The sequence below is a fragment of the Antechinus flavipes genome, chromosome 4 (genome assembly GCF_016432865.1).
Source record: "Antechinus flavipes isolate AdamAnt ecotype Samford, QLD, Australia chromosome 4, AdamAnt_v2, whole genome shotgun sequence".
Taxonomy (NCBI): Eukaryota; Metazoa; Chordata; class Mammalia; order Dasyuromorphia; family Dasyuridae; genus Antechinus; species Antechinus flavipes.
In genome coordinates, this window is record NC_067401.1 from 54,032,408 (window position 1) to 54,056,122 (window position 23,715).

Here is a 23,715-nt window from a genome sequence, read left to right on the forward strand (position 1 = left end):
AGCATCGGTGGAAGAGGGGCACAAATTAAGAGTGAGTTCATTGTAACATACACATTTAGGGAAAACATTTGTGATCAAGACAATTTGTGCCTCCAATAGGGTTCAAAAGTGGGTCTGAACCACTAAAACTACAGGTTACAGGGCATTTAGCTTTAATAGTCATACAGTAGCCACAATTTTCTCAAAGCAAAGGCATTTATTGAGATAGCACAGTAAAAATAGTAGCTACATAAAACTCCCCTCATCAATCTAGGGTATATACTTCCACAAATCCACAACATCAGTAGAAGAGTGGGCACAAACTAATAACAATATACACAAGATGTGGAGAGTATTATAAAGCTTTTCTTCCTTCTCCAATGACAATGGCTCCACTCGCCCTGCAGGAGATAGTGTCTTGCTGATAGAGGTTCAGAGGTTCAGTTCACAATGCTCCTCCCTTGCCTTAATTGTCCTTTTATTTAACTTTTGACCCTTAACTTTTCAAAGGCTACTAATAGTGGGCCAATCTTTGATCAGTTAATGATAAACTATTGCTCTATTTGTATCCCCCAAACTTTTTCACCCTACCTAAAGGGATAATAAATCTGTGTGTGTATGTGTGTATGTGTGTGTATATATATATATATATATATATATATATATATATATAGTGTGTGTATATATAATTATATTTATTTATATAATATATATTATATTATATATAATATAAATATTATATATAATATTTAATATAAATATTAAAATATATAGTATATATATACTTTAGTATATTAAAAAATTATGTATATATTTGTACTTCATTGAAGCCTCATTACCTCTATTATATATTCCCCAACTTTCTGTAATTATATCCGGTGGGAATTTATACCTTATTAGGAAAATTGTCATCAGAAACATCCCATTCCCACCAGTTCTCACTGCTTCCATTCTACATGTCCATTAACACCAGGATGGATATGAACAAGAACACTAGCACCAGGTGGACCATAAAGTCTAAGTTTTGTGTTAATCTTAACCCTGTATAATGGCTTTCTCCAAGCCCAGGAATGGATGCCGAGCCAGAGCATGTTGGACATGAAGCACAGCTCTAGTAGCAAGAGCCAAAAATAAGGCAGGGCTAAAGGGGATTTTGCCCAGATGCCAACATATAGAATGGCATACTTCCCTCCCACTGAGATCTGAAGAATGCCATTTCTGCATCCCAGCAGAAGCAAAGGAGTAGACCCATTGGAAATGGAGGTCGGGGGAGGAGACTGGACATCCCCATTTTCCCAGCAACTGATTTCTCCAGCAACCCCTGTGAGTGAACTGGTTCTACCATTTGGGAGATAGTCTTCACCCTATCTGATTTTGCACTCAGATGCTAAGATTCCTAGTTATGATTGGATGGATGTTGTTTAGTAACAGGATTATGTCAGAGGGTGACAATATTCTGCTCTTTTCTACTCTACTTAAATTCAAGAGGTTTTTGGAATCTTTAGTAACATTCAAAAACAGGAAAAGGTTGGATTTTCATTTCCCTTCTTGGGGAAGAGACCCAGAATTCCCTTTAAAAAAGACATAAATGAGTTATTTCCTTTAGGATTTTGCTCCATAGTTTCTTCTTTGATAGCCAGACCAAGTGAAAAAAGGCACTTTCAGACACATCCAAAATTATGGGACATTGATTAACAACTTAGATCTAAATCACCCCAGAAATGGCATTATGGTGCTCTGGCTGCTGGAGCTGAGATTATCACTTTCAGATATCCAGCAGAATGAATCTAAATAAAACTCTGACTTCACCATAAGGATCCATAATAAGCCATCAGATCAACTTCCTAATTGTTGTTCACTCATGGCTAACTCTTAGTGTTCCCATTTAGGGTTTTCTTGGCAAAAACACTAAAGTGGTCTGCCATTTCCTTCTCCCATTTTACCGATGAGGAACATGAGGTACATATGGTTAAGTGACTTGCTCGGGGTCATACAGCTAGTAAGTGTCTGCTGCAGATTTGAACTCAGGAAGAGTTCATGCATTTCAAATCTGGTTCTATCCACTGCATCACCTCAGTGCCCTAATCAGATTTAAATCTGGACCTTGCCTCTGATTGCCCAGTTTAATAGGCTCTCTCTCATTAGAGGTCTTCAAATAAAGATTGGAAAACTATATGTCAAATACATTGCTGAGTGGACTCATGACCAGTTATGGATTGGATTTGTTGACCTCTAAGGTCCCTCCCAACTGAGATTCCAAAGTGACACTGGGGCAAGTCTCTTCTGAGCCAGGGTTTTCTCACCTGTAAAATAAAAGAGACTGGACTAGATCAGCACTATTTAAACATTTTCGTTTCAGGATTCCTTCACACTAAAAAACAAAAATTTGAAGACTCAGAAAGTTTTTTTTTGTTTATATAGGTTACATCCTGGTAGGTGATGATAAATATTTAACAATCAGCTCTCCAAGGGGTGCAAATGTAGGGACAATGTGTTTTTAAGTTTAATCTGAATAATTAAAATTTTCCCCATTACTTTATTAACTCTGGATAATCCAAAACAAAACAAAACAAAAAAATCAAGTCCTGATTTATAGTATTTGCTGATTTCCAAGCTATAAATGCTCAGACTAAAAAGTTAATAACTGGCTCTTGTGAGCCAGCATTTACTGTCTCTAGCAGACCCATGGTTATATCCTTTGATGTTTACCATATTAGGAAATTAAAATGCCATATTATGAAAATAATTTTGACCTTGAAAAACCCCTGAAAGGATTTTAGGAACCCCAAGGTCCCTGGACTACATTTTGAGAACCAATAATTTAGATAACAATGATTAGCATAGTGCTTTAAGGTCTACAAAGCACTTTACAAATATTATCTCATTTGATCTTCACAACAACCCTAAGAGGTAGGTGCCATTATGATCCCATTTTATAAATAAAGAAACTGACAATGGATTAAATGCCCCTATATGCCCCTATACCAAGATAAGATCAAAATGGATTCATGATTTAGACATAAAGGGTAATATTCTAAGCAAATTAGGAGAACAAAGAAAGGATAATCTACCTCTCAGATGTGTGGAGAAGGAAGGAATTTATGGTCAAAGAAGAACAAGAGAACATTATGAAATGCAAAATGGATATTTTTGATTGCATTAAATTAAAAAGATTTTGTACAAACAAAACAAATATAGCCAAGATTAGAAGGGAAGGCAAAAAATAGGAGAAAAAATTTATAAAGACATCATTTCTAAAATATAAAATAATTATATAAAATAATCGACTCACATTTATAAGAATACAAATGGTCAAAGGATATGAACAATTTTCAGATGAAGAAATTAAACTCATTTCTACTTACATGAAAAAAAAAATTAAATCACTATTGATCAGAGAAAAGCAAATTAAGACAACTGAGGTACCACTTCACACCTCTAGTTTGGCTAAGATGACAGGAAAAGATAGTGACAAATGTTGGAGGGAATGTGGGAAATCTGGGACACTAATATATTGTTGGTGGAGTTGTGAACTGATCCAACTATTTTGGAGAACAATTTGGAACTATCCCAAAGGGCTATCCAACTATGCATACCCTTTGATCCAGAAGTGTATCTACTGGGCTTATATCCCAAAGAGATATAAGGGACCCACATATACAAAAATGTTTGTGGCAGCCCTGTTTGTAGTGGCTAGAAGCTGGAAAATGAATGGATGCCCATCAATTGGAGAATGGCTGAATAAACTGTGGCATATGAATGTTATGGAATATTATTGTTTTGTAAGAAATGACCAGCGGGATGATTTCAGAAGGGCCTGGAGAGACCTACATGAACTGATGCTTAGTGAAATGAGCAGGATCAGGAGAACGCAGTACATAGCAACCACATGATTATGTGATTATCAACTATGATGGACAATGGGATGAAGTGCCTTGGCCAGGGCTGTGCAGTTAGTAAGTGTCTGAGGCTATTTATGAATTCAGGTCTTCCTGTCTCCAAGGCCAAGGTGGTCCTCTGTCTCTTTTCCATATCCAAATCCTGTCATCCTATTTAACATCTTCCACAGTCCAAATATGGCCTCAGACACTTACTCTCTGTGTGGCCTGGACAAGTCACTTAACCATGCTTACCTCAGTTTCCTCATCTGTAAAAACTGTTTGGAGAGGAAATAGCAAACCACTCTAAAAATCACAATGGGATCATGAAGAGTCAAACATGACTGAAAAATGACTGAATAACAAAATGCAGTTATCACATATCCCCTTCTTCCCCATATATTTCTTCACTTTCACCTTTTACCTCTTTCTTTTTCTTCCTCCCTTTCTCACTGTCCTTGTCCAAGTTTCTTCCATTCCTGGGTCCCCTGTCCCTTACCAAAGCTGCCAGAAGTCAGTGCCTCGGTCAGGGAAAGACTCTGCCCTTGGGGCATCCAATCTCAGGAAACCATGAGGGTCCAGAAAAGTCCTTTCTCTGCTCAGCAAACTGAACTCCTAATCTTAGGACCCAGAAGCGACAGCCCAGTGACTCGAGGAAGAAGATGCAGGTTCTGCACACAAACTGATGAAGCTGGAGAGGTTTGGGAGCCCCCTTGTATGGACTTGAAGCAGGTTCATTAAGAAAGTGACACAAGCCTCAGCTTCTCCCCAAGGCTGGGAGAACAGCCTTTCCAGCAGAAGCGGAGAGAAAGGTCAGGATCCCTCTGCAGATAGCAATCGCCAGGATGTCCAGGGCCTCAGAACTACTTTCCAGAGACCTTATCTGCAGCGTGATTCAGGCCAGACAACTTACAACGCATTAGACATGATTTACTATTCATTATGCTGCAACTGGAAAAACTCAAGCAGGATCCCAGCGAGTCTGCATGCAGGGGCGCTGATGGACTGGAACTAGAGATTTTTTTGGCTTCTTTTCCCCTGTCATAAGCCGGGCCTGGTCACTGAGATGTGAAGGAATCTGATTAGGTTTCACCCTTTGGGGAGCTGACAGGTCAGAACACTCCCAATTAGAGTGAGTGCATGGGCCAAACAGCACCAGGTGGCCAGAAAGCCAGGACTCTGTGGTCACTTTTCGCCAGTCCTGCTCTCATAGGTCCCTCACCCACCCAGTGCATCCAGGCCTGACGGGGCCAAAGCATGGAAAGATGAGCCCTGGGGTAAATGCAGGCTGCCAGGATGCTGGGATCAAGCAGGAGGCTGCCCCTTGAAGGTCCCTCTCCTCCGAAAGGTCCCCCCCTATCAAAGCATCCTCGAAGTGTCAGAACAAACAGAAAGAGCCTGCCCCTGTGCGTTGGCTACCAGCACCAGGGATGACAGCCCACACCGATGTAACTCTAAGTAGACTTACATATTGATAGAGCGTTACAAGGTGGGAAACTTCCACTGAAAATCTCCTCGGATGCCTCACTGCAGTGGGAACGTGACCTTGAGTTCTCGGAGGCTAGGAAGCAGAGGGCGAGCTCTCTCGGGCCCCACGGAGCTGGGAGGGCTTCAGGCCCCAGCCCAGCAGTGACCTGTGTGTCTGCCGCCCCAGGACCAGGCTGGCTAAAGCTGGAAAGGATCATTGCCAGAGGGTTCACTGCCAATAAACATATTTTCTCTGGACACAGTTCTCTGGACACCATTACTCACAGGCCAGATCCTCAGGAATAAGGGCTGCAATCTGAATTGGGGGGGGATGACACCCCAAAGAGGAAATCCTAAGAGAGCTTGAAGTCTTTATGGCTGCAAAGTGATTTATAGACATTAAGTCCTGGAGAGAAAGGACTGTTTCATTTTCTCTATTATTTAACACAGTGCCTGGAACATAGTATGTGCTTAATGATGCTTGCTGACTGACTGATTTAATCCTCTCAACAACTCTGTGAGGTGAGTAATATATTCAAAGATGGGGATACTGAGATTCATGGAGATGGAGAGACTTTGAAGCCATTTGATACAATGAGGAGGCAATACGTAGTTCTAGAAAAAGGCTGTAGAGTAACAGCCCTGAGTTCAAAATCAGACACTTCCCAGCTAACTTGCTTTGGGTTAGTTGTTTCATCTCTTTCTGCCTCAGTTTCCTCATCTATAAAATGGAAAAATTAATAGCATCTACTTTCCAGTGTTGTTGAAGGATAAAATAAAGTAATATTTGGGTTTTGTTTTTTTTTTTTTTTGTTTTTTCTTTTTTTTTGCTTTTTCAGAGTATAACAATGATTCATCCTAATCGTATTCCAGAGATTCAAAATTTTTATCCTTATGACAAATTCAAGAGAGATGTAATAGCCTAAGGGTCTCATGATTATAAATGTAGCCCATCTGACTCTGCATCTATAAGGTAATATTTGTAAAGTGTTTAGCACTTACTCAACAATTGTTTCCTTCCTCTTTACTAACTGAAGGAAAAGGATCTCGGTTCCTGTCCCCATGTTTCACATTTACTATCTGTATAACCTTGATAAATTGTGTGGATCTCAGTTTCCTGATCTGTTAAATCTGAGGTTTAGCCTGCATGACCACTGGGGCCAGATCTGGGGCATTGATTCTGGGATGGAACCAAGGTCATCGGCTGCTGAGTCTGATGCTTTTTCTACCGTGGCTCTACTTCTGGCCTATCTATCATTGTCTCTCCTTTTCCAAGTTCCCAGGACTTTGGCTATCTGTTTCCATCATTCTATTGAACAGTAAAGGTCTCGGGGATGGTACAGTGCCCTGCATCCCAAGGACAGTTCCCCAACAGAAGGCTCCCCAGCCGGGGTTCCATTCTATCACTATTCTGTGACTCACCTTCGACTGCCACCATCCAAGGTAAACACAAGATAGATTTCCCTCTCGGAAAAGGTCAATTCCTTTCCCTGATTTCTCTTCCCCTCTGTTTCCTTTTCTCTCCTTGGGTATAACACTCTAGCATACTCAGGTTTTTTGGCTTTTTTTAAATTAAAGCTTTTTATTTTCAAAATATATGCATGGATAATTTTCAACATTCACCTTTGCAAAACCTTGTGTTCCAAATTTTTCTCTCCCTTTCCCCCACTCCCTCCCCTAGACAACAAGTAATCCAATCTATGTTAAACAAGAGCAATTCTTCAATACATATTTCCACAAATATCAATTATTAAAGTGCATGAATTAAATTTGGTTATAGTGTGAGGGAATTTCCAAGTAGAAATTAGATTCATTCTTACTATAGTAAGAATTTGAGGCAGCTAAGTCACTTAAGTCCTGTCTGCCTCGGTTTCCTCAATTGTAAAATGCAGATCATAATAGTACTTACCTGAGAATCAAAGGAAATATTTGTAAAATTCTTAGCACACTGTCTGATACATACTAGGCTCTTAACAAATGTCAGCTTTCTTCCTTCAATAAACATTTATTAAGTGACGATATGTAGGGACATTGTGCCAAGCAGTGGGTATAAAAGATGATAAATGGTACCCTACCTCGAATACTTTAGAGAGAGGGTTAAGAAAATAAAATACCTAAGAATGGTCAAAGAGGCAGTCAAGGAGGCAGGGATCAGATGTAGTTTGTGGGACATCGTGGTGGAGGTTTGGAAGAAGAATAAGGATTTCAATAAGGCAAAAAGGGGGAGAGCAAGGAGGAGGCATCTATTCCATCCCTTAAGAATGGCTTGTGTATGGGAAGGTGGTACAGTGGATAGAGCACCAGCCTTGGAGTCAGGAGGACCTGAGTTCAAATCTTACTAGCTTTGTAAACCTGGGCAAGTCACCCCCATTACCTAATAAATAAATAAATAAAAAGAATGAATGGCTTGTACAAAAACATAAGGAAAGAAAGGGAAAAATATAATGAGGCAACTATAGCAAATTCACTTTGGCTAGACCACGTATAACTTAAAAGGAGTAATGTAAAATAAGATTGGATCCCTCATCTATCAAATTAAAAGGTTGGACTAGATTTCCTCCAGTCTCCTTTCCAGCTGTAAAACTATGATCCTACAGAGTTATTAAGGTAAAAAGGGGTTTTTAATGCCAGGTAAAGAATTTCTATTTCATTTTGTATGTAATAGAAAGCTAGTGCTCTAGAGCTTCTCCATCAGAATTATACATTAGAAAGATTCTTCTGCTAGGACTGAAATAGAAGGATTAGGGAGGAGAATGGATGAAGTTTCACATTACTCATTGCTTTTGATGTGGACTAGCACGCTAGTTAGTGTTCTGTAAATTCTTTCTTGATTTTCTCTTTCTTCCTACAAGGATCTCTTCTAGGCTCCAGTTCTTGGGTTTATGGATCCTTTCGTCAGATCAAAGTTGTGTTGATTCCCTGTATTATATATAGTATTGTATATGTATGTATGTATATGTTTTATAAATAGATAGGTAGGTAGGTAGGTAGAGTGTGTGTGTGTATATATATATATTTCTGGGAGAACATATTCTTACTCTCTCTAGGCCCACATCTATTGCCTTTGACCCTTGACTCAAACTATAATTCTGGCACCCACCAATTCATCCTACAATTCCTCCTTCTCTAAGTCTGTCCCCTAATTCTTCTCCTTCTAATTCTCATCCAAGGGAAATCTCAGATTGGTCTTTCACTAGGTTACAGGCACTTACCCCTCTTTAGTTTCCCTAAAATGAACTTCCCATCTCCAGTGATAGTATATGGATTCTGTTTTCCAGAACTCTGTTTTTCATATTTTCTTTCTAATTCTTTTTGCCCCTTCCTGGCCTCTACTTGCTGATATTCTGAAGATTCTTCTGACTGACCATTTCCACAGGCCCCAAACCATGGGTCAACTTTCTTTTTTTTATTGTTTTATTTTGTTTCTGATTGTACATGTACATCAATTTTAATAACCATTTCTTTGTAAATCAGATTGGGAGAGAAAAATCAGAACAAAAGGGAAAAATCATGAGAGAGAAAACCATAAGAAAAAAATGAACATAGCATGTGTTGATTTATATTCAGTCTCCATAGTTTTTTCTGTGGATGTAGATGACATTTTCTACCCAGAATTTATTGAGGTTGTCTTAGATCACTGAACCACTGAAAAGAACCAAGTCTTTCTTTTTTAAACTTTTTATTTTCAAAATACATGGATAAATAAGTATTTCAATTTTTTCTTTCCCCTCTCCCCTACCCCTTCCCTTAGAAAACAAGTAATCCAATATATGAAGAACCAAGTCTTTCATAGTTGATCACTACACAATCTTGCTGTTCCTGTGTACAATGTATTCCTGGTTCTGCTTGTTTCATTCAATATCTGTTTGTGTAAATCTTATCAGGCCTTTCAAAAATCAACTTTTTCGTCATTTTTATAGTTGTTCTGACTTTTTTAATGAATCCATAGTTCATTAGATCCTCACAGCTCTAATTATAAGATCATAGTTTTACAGATAGAAAGGACATTGGAGAAAATCTAGTCCAATCTTTTCATTTTATAGATGAGGAAACTGCAAAAACTTTAAAGTGATTTGCCTAACAAATGATAAAGATAAGATTTAAACTCAGGACTTGAGTCCAAATTCAGTATTTCCACCCATTCCTTTCATCTTCCCAGCATCGTCATTTCACTAGTTCAGGCTTGACAGTCACTCCCGCTGCATGAGCCACTATATACCATCTTCAGAGGTTCACAATATGACTAAACGTGTTAAAGATGATCTCCATCTTTCCCTGAAATGCTCTACATTGTCTTCCCTTGCATAATTTTTAAAAATATATTCAATATGATAAGATTGGCACATAGTAGCATATAATGTGTAATTATTATATAATAAATATAATCCTTGCTGAATTTAATTGAACTAGATTCTATTTACCTTTAGCCACATCAATCTCAACCTTTTCTTTGTGGGGCTACTCTCAGTTCACCTTTTGAGAAGGAAAGTGGTCTTTTCTGTTGGTTGGTTAGAACCCCCACATTCCATAAATGTCCATTTTCACTGGTTCCTCCCTAAAGGCTTCTGGGTTCATTTTCTAGGTCACGCACTACCTCCTACTGTCAAAGAAAAAGGTAAAAAAGGCTTTAGAGTCTAGAAGTTGTAGGTCCAAAGGATTTAAAGAGATTTCTATTTGGTGCAGGTGTCCTGGAAGAAAGCTGCTGCAGCGCAGTGCCCATGTGCGGTTTGGAAATAGTTTAAAGCAACTTTGCCACCATAAATCTCCAAACCCTGGCAATTCGATCCCCTTGCTTTTGCACCTATTCTGCCTCAGCTAGGTTCCCTCCCACATTCTTACTTCCAGTCACAGACGATTTGTTCAGTTGGCACCCTATGCCAATAATCAGTCACCAAGAGAGGCAGCGCCAACTTGGATTTCCTCATTTCCTAAAGCTAAGAATCCTGATGCCAGCCACGGAATCGGCACTTCCATTTTCAGACTGGAGACGGTAGACCAAGGAAGTAACATGATATAAGCAGAAAGAGCATTGATTCTGATTTCAGATGTCTTGGGTTCAAATTCTGACTCTGACGCTGATATTTGGCAAATTACTTAGTTTCCCTGGGCTACAATCTCCCTATTTGTAAAATGAAGGGTTCTCAGCTGGTCTCTGAAGTCTCTATGGGATGGGAACAATAGTGAGCTGGGGACCTGGTGTCCAGCCAGAGGCTCACAAAGCATCCCACGTGAGAAACAATGACACATCCAGCAGGAAACAATCCTGTTGGTAAGATTAAAAGAGAACTAGCCCTCTTCCTCTTTCCCCTTCTTCACAAGACATAGAAGAGTGTAGTTTTAAAAAATTCACCCAATCCCAAAGGACAGCAAGATGGCACAGTGGGTAGAGCACTTGGAATCACGAGGACCCGAGTTCAAATTCAGCCTAAGAAACTTACTAGTTGTGTGAGTCTATTTGTCTCAATTTCCTTATCTGTAAAATGAGCTGAAGAAGGAAATGGCAAACCACTACATAATTCCATGAAGAGTTAAACATGACTAAAATGACTGAACAACAATGTACTAAATAAATGCAGGGGATTCAAAGATAGACAGTCTCTATCTTCAAGAAACTTACATTCTACAGGGTGCAGGGAGACGGATGAGACTTTCATTTCAAAGTCTTTTGATCTCGATGGTCTTCCATCCAGTTGGGAGAATCAAAGTTCTAGTGACTGTAAGAGTTGCTGCCCACTGGCCCCCCACACCTATTGCTGATGAGACTCCCCCAAAGCTGCATATTTCCAGCCAGTGTAGTTTCATTCTTAAAAGTTACTCAACTGAATTTATGGAAGCACAGAAGACTAGCATAATCCTTCCTTAAACCAAGGCATTGAGATGAATAGTCTTGCTGTATCTCACAGCTAGTTAGCAGCTCAGATGGGATCATAACTAGCTTTCCAGTTTGTATCTCAGGGCTCATTCCATTTTACTACCACATCTTTTTCATTGAGAATCTCTGGCAACTAAGCTATCTGGGTACCAGTAATTCTCCTGTTGTGTCTCCGTTGGCTTATAAAGTCACCTTCATGAACGACGCATCGAGTGATTAAATTCTGTGATACTAACTTAAAGGAATAACTCAATTACTTATGGTACACTTCAGAGCCTGTCTCAGTACACTGTGCGAGCCCCTGGTTCCAAACCTATCACTTAGCAACAAAAGCATCAAGGAGCCCAAAATAGCTCATTTAACAGAAGAGATGAGTGAGTTTTTTCGAAGGGGAAAAATATAGCAAGACAAATAGGTAAAAATATCTTCTGGTAGAGAGAGGGCTGATCTCCTTGCCACATTTCTTTGCCATTTTAAGTAGTAGGCTGACTCAAACAGTAAAGAATGGCTGATCTCAAAGTCCTATTCTCAGCTCTGTTTAGGAACCTTCTGCTTGACTGTGTAAACCCAGGGAGGTGGAGGGAGGAGGGTCCCTGGGAGCTGAGTCACATCCGGAAAGCTCAAAGCAATTACTAGGATGATGGTGATGGTTTGTAGGGTCTCTTTCTGCTGAGCCTGGGCTGCACTGAACAGGGGGTTGGAGAGGAGGAGGAAAGCTTGCTATTTTTTAATAAAACAGACCAACTGAAAGCATAGACAGCCACCATTTTTGACGAGTCCACACAGATCCAGTGATATCCTCCTTTCTCTTATTCTAAAACCATGACAGCTAATAATGCAATTCTCTGTGAGTCAGTCCTGATCATTCAGAACTGCTCTTTTTTTTCCATTGTGTCCTTGAAGTCACTGACAAAGGCCATATGTGAATGGCCCCAAATGAGGGTCTGGATGACTTAGGAGCATTTGGAAATTACATGGGCACAAATAGGTGGTTGTAAAAGGACTAAAATTCATAAATAGAAACAGGGTTGAATTTGAGAGTCAGAAGCCCTGAGTTCGACCCTCAATTACTTACTACTTGTTTGACTCAGAGTATTGCCTTCAATTTCCTTATTTATAATCAGAGGGGTTATACAAGATGATCTTCCAGCTCTAACGCCTATAAACTATGACATTCAAAGAGAGATCATGGCATAAGAAGTGGAAGGGACCTTGAAGAGTATTCAGGGGAAGCTTAATACTTTACAGCTGAGTGAATGAGGTCCAGAGATGATAGGATTTGCTAGTTGGTAGATGGGATTCAGGTAAATCAACATTAGTAATCTTTCCATTGTTATCATGTGAGTTAGCGCAAAGCTTCCAAAATGCCAGTGAATTGAGTTTGTAAGTGACAATGTTCAACATACAGTCCCAATGTTGAAAATTATTTTAAGAACATTTGTCAGGGGAGAAGGAAGTGTTGTAGATCTTGAAATCTTTATTATGGAGGTAAATTGACAGCTTCCCAATGTAGAATAGGCGAGGGAATTCTGATAAATATTTACTGACTGGGTGGGAAATTTATGCATGAAACACTTTTTTAAGTTTAATTAATTTAATTGAATTTAAAGTTTTAATTAAATTAGATTTTACATTTAAACTGTATTATTAATATTTTTCATTACTTCCTTAAATCTAGAAATTAACAAAATAATAAATTAACCTCTGATTTATAGTCTGCTAAGTTCCAGAGTATAAATGCTCACCTTGAAAAATTTAACAATTTCCTCTCACAGGATCAAGTTGAGCTGGCTCTTGGTGGGGCTGGAACTTAAATTTGCTTAGAACTTCTATTACTTGAAAGGAGACTAAATTTGATCAATTTATAGACAGAGGTCATAGGGCTGTTGTGAGGATCAAATAATAGTTCTATGCACATATAACAATCAAGTGCCACACATATATATGTATGTGTGTGTGTATATATACACATTTATATATATATATATATACTCATATGTACACAAATACATAAACCCATGTGTAGATGTGATCTCTACCTACTCATATGTGTGGTATATATACACATGCACACAAATATATGTATATAGAGGTGACATATGCATGTGCACGTGTATACACACACACACACACATACACACACACACATGTATTATGCACACACTGTTGGAACAGTTTGGTGGCACAGTAGATAGGCTTCAGGAAGACTCGTTTCCCTGAGTTCAAATCTGACCTTAGATACTCAGTAGCTATGTGACCCTGAACAAGTCACTTAACCCTTTTTGCTTCAGTTTTCTCATCTGTCATGAGTTGGAGAAGGAAATGGCAAACCGCTCCAGTGTCTTTGCCAAGAAACTCCTAATGGGTCACAAAGAGTTGAAAATGACTGAACAGCTATTATTACTATATTCAACTAGTCCCATTTTTCATTTGTTTTCTTAAACTAGGTATGAACTTCCCTCTTATGGATCACTGGATCACTTAGCAACATTTGTCACTTAGATATTATTCCTGGATCCTTCTGTTCTCACCTTTGGAGAGTGGTCCGAGTCTTGTAACGGCATTTGAATCATAGCCTTCCCTTCCCATGCTACTCCTTGAAACAAAGAAGTAGGGCTGAAAAGTTCTTTATTAAGAGCTTAAACACACGAGCACAGCTAGATTCTACAGCAGCTTTGGGTTATGCGTGGGGAAGTCCTCAGACTTCACAGACCAAATTCATCCTCTGTCTAAATAGATCCTCACCTGATAATAATGGATTCATTGTGTTGAAAGGATCAGAGAACTTTAATGAATGGGAAAGCCCTTTAAAGTTAACCGTGCTCTACCCAAGATGAAGTCTCTATATAATCTAACTCCACATCCCAGATCAATTTTATTTTTAACTATTTCCTACTCTACCTTGGGCTTCCATTCTACTTTAGGTTCTAAAATGGTATAGAAATATAACCCCTTGAACACAGTATATCCTTCCTTTCTTCCTTTCTTCCTTCTTTCCTTTTTCTTTTTCTCTCTCTCCTTTCTTCTTCTTCTTTTCTCCCTTTCTATCTGTCATACACACTATATATATATATATATATCAAATAAGCATATATATCAAATAAGCAAAGAATGACTGAAACTACTGCTTCTTTACCTCCATAGATTTTTCAGGACCTGATTCTTTACCACCACCATCCCACTCTCACACACCTCATTCTTTCTTCTAAAATATTTTGTGCCCTAACCACATTTGTATCCTTAGCAAAATTGCCTTCTAAAACCAAGAAGCCGAATTCTGGTCCTTACTGTCTTCTTCATGGTTCCCTTATCAGAAATTATCTCTTCCTTCTCACTCCTTCCTTCAGATTTCTCTTATGCACTTAGGAAGTTCTATTGTATTATAGTTATTTGTGTAGTTGTCTTATTTATAAAGGACTATATATGCTAAACAAAGAAGTTGGTTCTTTCTCCTAGGGATAATAGGTGGTCACTGATGTTTATTGAACATGAGAATGACACTGCCAGATCTGTGCTTGGGAAAAATCACTTTGGTAGCTATGTTGAGGACGGGTCAGAAAGAAGATTTGAAAGAGGGGAACCAATTAGGAGATTACAGCACTTCACAAGAGATCAACAAAAATCTAAACTAAGGTAGTGAATGGATATGCTAGATGGAGAGTAAAACTGATAAAACTTGACACCTAATTAGATTTGTGAGATAAGAGTGAGGAGTTGAAGATGACTTCAAGGTTATACATCTGAGAGATTAGAAAGCTGGTAATGTCATTGACAGAGAAAAGGAAACTACAAAAAAGGATGAATTCAGAAAGGTGGAAAATTGAGTTCTGTTTTGGAAATGTTGAGTTTGAGATGCCGATCAGACATCTAACTCAAGATGTCTATTAGGCACTTGATGATGCAGAGCTGGAGCTCAAGAGAATAAAACTGGATATCTACTTCAAAGAGTCATCTGCATGGAAATGATCGTGGAACCCATGGAAGTTGAGGAGGTGACACACAAAAAAAGGAAAAGAGAAGTAAAAGAAAAAGGGGTCCAGCCGGGATTGAGCATTAGTGACACAATTATAGCTATATGAATGATACAGGTGATGATCTAGAAAATGAGTGAGAAGTGGTTATTATAGGCAAGGACAGCAGCAAGAGAGAAGAAAACTCAGAGAAGACAAAATATCCAGGAAGAGTGAGAGAAGGGGTAGATGGACTTGGGAAGTGAATGAGAATGAAAAAGAACTTAGTCAACCCATCAATTCTTTGGTTGCACTGGTAAGAGAAGCATTTGCTCTCCTATATTTCCCCTCTTTTGTCTGAGCATAAATACATTTGATACAATTAATGAGAGATCCCAAGTAGATAGCTACCATAAAAGCCCATTTATTTTGACACTAATGTTCTTCCAATGATACCAAATAACTATGAACCAAAGTATATCATATTCTCAAAAAAAAACCCTGAAATTTGAGGAAATTCAAATGAAAATGGAAAGAAGTGTGATGAACATCAACAGACTGAAGCATATTGATAATATCAGAGCATAAAAAACATCATCAACCCCAAAAGACAGTGAACTTGTAATGCCATGAGAGTGAGGGACAATAGAAGGACATCCCAGTAACAACAGAGCATTAAAAATAACTAAGGAAGGCTTCAAACAAACTTAATGGATCACCTTAAGATTTAGAGAAAGTAGAAAAAAATGACATGTGAAAGGAGATGTGAGTAGGCTGCAGTCTATACCTGTGGTGGGAGGTGGTGGGTGTAGCTACATAAATGAAATCACGGATGTGAGGAACTGCAAACCCATCTATAGGAAATATCCCTATCATTTTATGCAGGTCTCTGAAGCTATACAAAGCAGGGTACTACATAGGGTTGAAGGGCAAAGGACCTGGGTCCACAGATGGGGGTATGGACAAGGGGTAGAAGAGTAGGTGACATCAGCACATGTATATTCAACCTGTCCCTCATTCTCCTCACATCGGGGAATAGAGAGATTTGGTGTTTAGAGAGAACAGCTATTAGACAAGCTTAAGTTTCCTTTAAGACTCCATAATGACATTTTTCTATTAAATTGCTTTGAAGCATGTGTCTGTTTCCAGGCAGGAGACCAACATAATTCTTCCAATTTGGAATGAGGACATTAAAAAAATCAAATGGAAAAGAAAAATACAAGTCCAATTAATGTACTCCCTTCCTCTCTTGTTTAGCAGTTCCTATTGCTCACAGATGGGCCCTCATAGCAATTGCCCCAAACCCTTTCTTAAGATGAACGTTTTCTCTTGCCTCTGAGAAGGTGGCAGAGGGAACAGTGTGTGTCCAATTACCTGAGTTATACAATGAACCAGTGAAGAGCACTTGAAGGAATATTTATCAGATACCCTTAATCACATTCATTGCTTGATATTTTTTTCCAGATGAACTGAGATGATTATATGCATCTTTTCTCATTGAAGCTTTTTAATGGGGGTGGGGAGTGAAATACATCAATGAGAAAACAATTTACAAGACAAATACTATTCAGCAAGATATTGGTGAAGCCATATCTTTTTATGCTCCTGTCAATGTTCTTATTTTGGATCCTACCATTTTCCTGAAAATAGCCAAAAAAAGAACCCCTTCCAGTCACTCAAAGGGTGGGATTCCATGAACACCCTATACATGATTTCAGAACCTGGAACAGCACCAAATGTTCCAAGAGCAGAGGAAAAGAATGGATCCTCTAACCCTACCATTTCTTCATCTTCATCCACAAGAAAAATAAAACAAAACAATATAAAACACATTACTTCTTTGTTAAGTATATATGAAATAGCTTATCCTAGAAGTACACCACCAAACATAGGCTGCAATTCCCTTGATAAACAGTTTTAATATAATAGTAATTTAATATACTGAATCCCTTGTACAGCAAGTCTGGGATTTTTAAAACTTAAGATTTAAGGAATATTACAATGGAAGGGGAAATTCCAGCAGTAGAAAATTCATTTTAAGCAGAAAATCAGGCTGTAAATCAGCGAAACACAGAACCTAGCAGAAACTCAATTAAACCAGTAATTAGAAATGATGAAGTGGTAGGAGAGACAGCTTATTATTTTCAAATGAGTTCCAGCATTGGGCTCTATGAGATTGAGTGACATCCTAGTGGTGACAACTACATCTGATAAAAAATCATCTAGGGTCTTGAGAGCTGGAGTATCAGTTTCTCCCTTTAAGTAGCCCTACTTTGGCTTTCAATCTACACACAAAGGCTATATAATAAACACTTTAGGACCCCATATTTCAATAGTTCATAGGGAATCCATTTATTCTATTTAAAAACTTACCTCCTGCAGGAAATCTTCCTAGAGAAATTCTGTGTAGCTCTAGTATTTCATGCTAGCATCTTCTTATCATATCTATGCAGCTAAGGAATAAGTCATTTGCATTATGCAAATGTGTGCATACATATGTTCTTTGCATGTATGTTTTTGTATAGGTATATTGTTTCCATATACAGCAAATACTCAATACTCTTTTTTTTTCTTTTTCTTTTCTTCTTCTTCTTCTTCTTCTTCTTTTTTTTTTTTTTTTTTTTTTTTTTTTTTTTTTTGCTGAGGCAATTGGGTTTAAGTGACTTGCCCAGGGTCACACAGCTAGAATACTCTATACTTTTTTTTTTTTTTTTTTGTATAACTAAGTTTCTTTTTTTGTGGAATGTTTCTTTTGGTGAGAAGGCAGATTGTGCTAAAATAAACACATCTCTACAAAATGGCTGCTCCAAAATGAAACAAAGGTTTCTGGGAAGTTTTCAATATCCTAATTGAGATAGAGTTTGGAGAAGGGGACTAGTTATACCCTGATAGGGGAATGGTAATGATGATGAATCTTATCATTATCCAACATCACTTACAGGAAAATGTCTTCAACATTTCCCAAATTGGTCAAAGATAATAAAGTGGCCATGACAACAAAAACTTATTCCTGCTTAGAGATTTCTCAGAGTTATAGAGAGCCAGCTTCCTGAGAATATCATCAGTCAGGTCTAGGAATGAATAAAGTTGGGAAGGGAATAGCAAGGGTGTCTTCTTACTTCCTCTGAATGTGCTATACATGGCAGAACCTGATTCTCACCCAGTGACATATGTCAACACCAGCTTATAAACACCCTTGGAGCATCCTCAGTTTTACATTGGGTTCTGGGTCATTTGCAGCACAAACTGCTGCAAATTCTTGGCACTCATTCCTTTCAACAAAGAAATCTGACACACTGGGGCCCTCACCAGGAGCAAGCTGTGCCCTGATAATGCAGACTCAGAAGTTCTCAGGGACAATATCCAGGATCATAAGATCATAGAATGGAGCTGGACAATATTGTAAAGGTCATCTAGTCCAAAATTCCCTCTCCCCCATTGTACAGATGAAGAAACTGAGGCTTCAGAAAAGTGGAATGATTTGCTCAATTTTACATAGACAATATGGCAGAACCTCTAACTCCAAATCAATGTTCTTTCACTTGTACCACATACCAATCACAAGCTTTCTCTGATTCTTCCATTACTGGTCTTGGTTGTGACTGATTCAGGAAAGGTTTAAGGCATAAGACCTAGCATACACTATTTTTATAAATGCTTAGTGACTTGATTTGTCTGGATTCATAGATATCCGAATCTACAAATAATGTCCCCCAAGTTCTATTTCTGTGTGTTTTTATTCTCTATTCTCCATGTAAAGAAGGGAGATATCCATCCACTTCAAACACCTAGATCCTGCCTGATATCTCAGTTAACAGTAAATATATATTTTCCATTTTTCCTTTCATTTGGATTTTTTATTTTTTTTAAGTAGTCATTCACAGAAATCTCCAGACTCTCTGAACATAGGTCTGGGCCAAAATTGTTCATCTAAGGAGTCCTGGAAAATGCTTAGGGGATCAGCCTGAGATTTCAGAAATTTCAAAATCTTTTGGTTCCTTTCCCTTTTCAAAAAGAATTCAGAATTCAAATTCATCCAGACATTCAGACTAATCTATGACTAACTTCCAAAGAGCCTCACCCATTCTATAAAGAAATCATGAAAATCCTTTTTTAAAACATTTTGCCAGGGTTGATCTGTAGGCAAATAGGATGCCAAGGAAAAGAAAAGGTAGTTTAAAAAGAACCGGGGGGCTTGATGTGATAGGTGCTTCTTCTGTTCCATCATTTGTCTGTGGTGTTTGCAGGACATCTGATTATTTGAGAACACCTGCAGCCTGATCTGGAAGTGAGTGATAACTAGACAGGATTATGGAGAAACTCACTGAGGAGCCCAAATCCTTCCTCCCCATAGATTTTTCGGTTGCTTATCTCAGTGGCTTTAAAGGGGATTAGAGATGAAATTTCCTACTGCGGCAAAACTGGATATGAAGGACTACAGGGAACAAAGGGAATCGAACAAGATGGAAAAAGGAGTCTAGTTTTCTGGGAATCTTCTTCTTGATGCTGTCGTACTTTCCTCCAAGAAAAGGATTCCTCTCTAAGGGTCAAGCATAGAGGATTAAGAGGAGGAGAGGGGTTCCCCAGGGACAAATAACCTCCCATCATTCTCCTCACAGTATCTTTAATTTGACATGCACTGGCTCTTCTTGATCCTAAGGACATACAGATTAATTAATGAATATCAAGTCCAGACACAGTGAATGAGGGAATGAGAGGTCCCATGAGCCTTCAGGAAGAAAATTTTTGATACAGAAATAAAGCTAATATTCTAAGTTTCCTATTCCTTTAGACACCCCCTCTCTTTGGCAGCTTTAACCCAGTCTCCTAGTTTCATCATGAAATAGTAAAGAATAGGATAAAAAAAGAGTCTAACCAAAGTGTTGGGAACTACTGAATGAGCCTCGGAGGAGAGTGGTAGGGGTGAGGGTACGGGAGGTAGAGGAGGACTGGGTCAAAGACTTGAACATGGAGTTCATAGTCAAAGGTTCAGTCTCTTACCCTAATGCTTTTTAGAGGGAACCCAGACTTCCCAGGTGGATTTGGCTGTGTATCCCCCAGGGTCCAATACATACAGAGTATTTCTTCTTTCTCACCACAACCCTTTCCTGAAATCTGTGTCTGCCTGGGAAGATTTGAAGGTGGAGAAATAGGTCACATTGATGCAGTTATTGACCTTTCTCCAAACCATAGGAAATCCTGCATTTTCACTTTTGCCTCCCTTGAAACAACATATTATGGCTAGCAAAGCTCAAGAGAAGCTGAAACCATATCACAAACACACACACATACACAAGGCCCAGCTTGACATTTGTTCAGCACTGCACTCTGGACAGTGACCCTAGTTTCTGGCTGTTTGGTGGTCTGGAAGTCTGGCATCCTGAGGATATGCCCAGAATTTTCTGGGGTAACATTCCACAGCAAGTCCCGTGGTCTCTCTTGGAAGTTTTAGCCTTGGGTGATCACACCATTTCCCCCCTCACAAGTGATCTCTGCTAAATAGTTACATTCAACACACATACCATGGCTAGGCACATGACTGAGTGTGACTCAGGGTAAACAAACTCACTCTAATCAGAACTAGTGGGCACCATTTGGCTTACACACTGAGTCACCCTCTGTGCTGAGCCACGGGAATCTGGTGAAATGTAACCACGCACTTGGCCATTAAAGATGCAAGCCAGCTGAGGAGTCAGATTCAGAGAGGAAAAACTGTCAAGGACAATCAAACATACAACCTGAAAGCTTTTTTTTTTTTCATTCATACAGAAGCCAATTAATTTAAAAACAACAAAACCACTTCACTGTATATATGATAACCAGAGAGCCCATTTACACATTCTTGAAGTTTTTTTTTTCTGTGTCTGAACACATATTTGAAAAATTTTTGAAGTTTTTATCAACATAGGGAGTGTCTCGAAAATAAAATCAACTTTTTTCAGGCCTCTCCCAATTTTATCACCTTCCTTTCTTTCTACTGTCTTCAACCCCAGAGTGCCAAGTTTGAATGATTTTGGTAATAGTTAACTAAACAAAGGCCCTAGTGATATAACTCTCAAACAAAAGCTAGGGCCACATAAGAGAATCTGGGACAAATAAAAAAAAATATACAACATGCCACAGTGAAACAGTCAAAAAAGGCTTTTGCCACTGCCGTTTCAGGATGTTCCCTGCACTATAAAGCAGTTAAGACTTGCTAAGTTTGGCCTTCTAAAAAGAAATAGCAGGTTTGGTTTCCAAATCAGTCAAACCTCTGAGGTACTCCTGGAGTTAAGGGAAGAACATAATGAATGCACTTACATTTTAAAATAGCATAAAAGTCACTCACCCCCAATATCTCCTCACCCCATCAATCACAACCCTTTCACGAATAGAAATTCTCCTTGAGAGTAGATCCCTACTCTGAATTCCTAAAGGGCTAAACTCGGGGCTAAGTATTAAATATTCATCATAGAGGCAAGCTTCAGCTCCCCTTGCCAATGTGATATTCAAGGTCAAATGGATCTGAGGCCGAGAGGCTGAAGCCGGGCTCCCTATGGTTGGGGGGCCAGCAGCCCTCATGTTTCCAGGTGGCCAGTGTCCCTCCCATCCAGGGAGGTGCAACCTAAGAAGCGATCTCTTTGTGCTGAGGTGGGCCCCTGGATCTCAGGAGGTTCCTGGGTCCTACAGTCCTGCCCTTGGGCCTGGACAATTTTAGCTGTCCTCTTCAGACTCCTTGGGAACCCAGGCGTTCTCGACACTGCCCCACACACATACACCCCGCCCCAGAGAGCGCTTCTTTGCTGTGCCCTTAGAGAGCGGTCAGTTCGGTAACCAGGCAACAGAAGTGGGAGCAGCTGGAGAGGGACCGCAGTCTGAGGAGTCTGATACCCAAAGAGGGGAGAGGGCTTCTAGCATCTCCATTCCTCAGCCTGTCGGGGCAGGTTTGGGGAAAATAGCTGAGGGGGGGGAGAGGGGGTGCACCCAGGGCTTTCCTTGGGGACAAGGTGGAGTTAAGGGCTGGTTAAAAAACAGTGAAATGGGACGATGACTACTGCCCTGAGGAAAGTTGCAACGGAAGACCCTTGCCAAGGCTCCAGAGCCAGGGGAAATGCCCGCTCCAGCGTCGAGGAGAGTCCGCGCCAAGATGGGAAGGAAGAAGGGAGGAGCACAGCGCCGCCGGTCATCAACTCACCTGTCTTGTGGACTCCGAGGAGCCTCCGCCCCAGCGCAGCCGCGGCAGCAGAGATCCTAGCTGGGTCGTGGGTCCCCAGTTCCGAGCTCAAGCTCACTCACACCCGCGTCCAGACGCCCGACAGTCTGGGTGCAGCACGCTGCTAGGAAGCCTGCCCAGAGCCAGGGGCTGCGTTTCCAGGCGGAGCTGCGCGCCGGCGCACGCGACAAGCACCCCCGCCCCCCTCACTTCGCTCTTGGCGTTCGGAAGCGCCAACCTTCCCCAGCCAAGCTATCCTGGGCCAGTCGATCCAGGGGGGCTGCCGGTGGAGGCTCGCTTGAGATGGCCCCGCCTCGAAGTCGCCAGGGGAGCTAAGAGCCCGCAAACGGTGATGGAGGTAGCGGCGGCGGTGACGGGGAGGTCGTCCCTGGCCACGGCTCCCTCCTCCCGGCCAACGCCGACGGGAGGATGCCTAAGGTGGCGGGGCGCACCCCGTGCTTTGCTCGGCTCAGCCCTGCCCTGCTCCCCGGCACGGCGTCTAGATGCCCCTATCGGCACGGGGGACAGCGGCACTTTGTACTGTCCCTGGCTTTCCGGAAGGCCACTCTTTCCGCTGAGCTCGTGACGCAAGCTTGACTCACTAGCGGTCCCGCGTCAATGGGAGAGGCACGCGTGCTGTAGACAGAGCTCGGCTGAGGACAGGAGACGAGAAGAGAGGAGGGGTGCTCCAGGATCCACCCGTGGGCACGGATGCCCGAGCTGAGCCCAACATCTGCTGGCCTCCCTTTCTCGGCGACAGGAATACATTCACGACGCCTCAGTGGTTGTCCCGGCGAGCGCTCGCCAAGGCCCGCCTGGGCACACACACATCGGGCAGGTGCCAGCAAGGCCATCTCTACCTCTGAGGCTTCCTAGGCCTTCAGCGAGAACAGGCTTTCATCGCCTCATTGATCAAAGCCCTGCAGGAGAGGTAGCCTCCTGTTTCCTGGCCCTCCACTCTAGCCAAACTGGAGTATTTATTCGCCACACCCCTAACTCAAGTTGTATGTTCTCAGCTCCCTACCTCTGCTTTCCTCTCCACCGTTCTCCTTCCATTTATAGAAGAATATATATTCCCATCTATAAAAATGATGATAAAGTCTTAAAGACCAAATCAAACCTTTTTCCTTACTTATAATAGATGATTTCTTCTCCCTCCAAACAACCGAAGCCACTTCAAATCCTATGGCTCCTTACAGAAGGGCTTCTGTCTTATGGTACATGGGGTCAGGAAGAGTAAAACACGAATGAACAACAATAACCATTCATTTGACTCTTAGTAGGTAAACTTTTCCTGAGTCCATTTTCTTCACTTTCCAACTAAAGGCTAAACCTTTTTATGGGGGTCAAGTTGAGTCACTACAGTAGTTCAAGATT

At 40.4% G+C, this 23,715-nt stretch overlaps 1 protein-coding gene across 1 annotated transcript in view; it reads right to left on the minus strand.

Moving 5' to 3' along the window:
- Positions 1-22,414, minus strand: part of SLC6A17 (solute carrier family 6 member 17) — a 67,472-nt gene extending 45,058 nt beyond the window's left edge. The window contains exon 1 of the mRNA XM_051993086.1: positions 22,321-22,414. The gene's annotated coding sequence lies outside the window, so the exon portion shown is untranslated. The remainder of the gene's footprint in view (positions 1-22,320) is intronic.
- Between the last annotated feature and the right edge of the window lie 1,301 nt (positions 22,415-23,715).